Source organism: Lolium rigidum, chromosome 3, assembly GCF_022539505.1.
Source record: "Lolium rigidum isolate FL_2022 chromosome 3, APGP_CSIRO_Lrig_0.1, whole genome shotgun sequence".
Lineage (NCBI taxonomy): Eukaryota > Viridiplantae > Streptophyta > Magnoliopsida > Poales > Poaceae > Lolium > Lolium rigidum.
The window spans coordinates 10,151,215-10,153,001 of record NC_061510.1 but is presented as its reverse complement, the minus strand read 5'-3'; positions in this window follow the sequence as shown (position 1 = coordinate 10,153,001).

Here is a 1,787-nt window from a genome sequence, read left to right as displayed (position 1 = left end):
AAACTACGGGATTCGTTAAAACATTGAAGTCGTCAAACAATATGTATCATCCTGCTTGCTGCTAATTCGGGTCAAACTATGATTACTTGATCGCCTCATTACTGTTTGCTTCTAATTCCTGTGGAGCAGCGGGGACATAACGGTTCTGGTTGAGCTCGTCGGTTGATGGCCGTCATACCAAAGAGCTCTAAGCTCCCAGGGTTGGGACCCCTTGTGGTTGATTAGCAGGTCACTTTCGCGGGTCCCACACGCAGGGAAGATTGCAATCGTGCTACAGTGAAAGGCGGTTCCTCGGTCAAGTCAAATTAATCAGGGTCATCCTAATTCACCGCTCCAGAGCCGCATCGTTCTCCTCCTCCCACTCCGATCCCCTCTAGCCGCAAGTGCCTGATGCGTCGTCTTCTCCGTCTCCGTCGCCCAGCCAGTCGCCGCCCTTGGCTGGGGGTCTACGGAGAGCAGCGGCAACCGTGGATTTCGGTGATTCGTGCGTGATTTGCCGCGGGAGAACTACGTTGAGCGATGGGAACTGTTGATTTCAGTGGATTGAGGAGCAGTGCTAGGCGGGCGGTCTCGGCGGGCTGAATCGGTGGAAATGTTGGTGACCTTCGTAGCATGTTACCTCGGTGTCAGGCAGCCCGATGACTGGTGGCTTCAGGCGGCGCCATGGGTGGCATCGGCACGGTGGTGAGCGGCGGGCGTCCTAAGGCTTTGTGTAGGTCGATTCACGTCTGCTAGGTACAAACGCCGGTTGGTTTCCACATAAGGTACGGTGGTGGTTCCTGTTTGGATGACTTTTATTAACAAGTAGCCGATCTTCTTGAACTGTACCACGTGCATCTTCGTTCTAGCGGATGATTCCTGTATATTCATGTGTTATGTAGTGCAGTACATCTTCATGTGTGCATCGTGGCCGTGGCTGTCAGAAAATGATATGTGCTCAAATCTGCTGATGCGTTCATGCCCGCAGCCTATTGTAGGTGGCTGTTAGCTTTCAGGTTTCTGATGTTTGCTCTTCCTTTGGCTATGTTTCCAGTTGCGCAGAATTGGATATTCAAGTATTACTGAAGCAATTATTTGTTCATTGTCTCTGATTTTGATGTCATTTTTTGGTGAGTTTTGTCTTTCTGAAGTAGCCTTGGTGTTCTAAAAATATAAGTCAGCAACTATTTGAGAGAATTTGTTGTGTACAACAGAAGAGAAATTATTAACGAAATTAAGCTTAAAATGGCAAAACAGGTGAGCCATCGACCTTTAAAAGGGAAGCATTTGCCTACGTTCACAACTTCTCATTATATCAAGTAAGTAGGAAGGCATTGATTGGTGCACATAGGAATAAACTGCCAAGCAATTTTACCGTCGAATGAATGCATAATATAAGAAAGGGTGGTGTAGACGTTTCGACAATCTTCTCTTCAGTAGATTTGGGGCTAATTTGGTAGGCAAACAACTTTCTCATAATATTCTCTTAAAATAGACCCGAAGTGCCAGTTGCTGTTTTCTGCTGTTTTTGGTTTCAGAAATCCTAGTAACGAAATATTCTCGGAATCGGACAAAATCAAGACCCAGGGTCCTATTTTTCCCGGAGCCTTCCAGAACACTCGAGAGCCGCCAGAGGGAAGCTCTGGGGGCCCCACACCACACCCTGGCGCGGCCAGAGGGGGGCCGCGCCGCCCTATGGTGTGGGCCCCCCAGGCTCCCTCCGAGGCTGCCCGTCCGCCTATTTAAAGCCTCCGTCGCGAAAACCCTGATGCGAAAAACCACGATATGGAAAACCTTCCAGAGCCGCC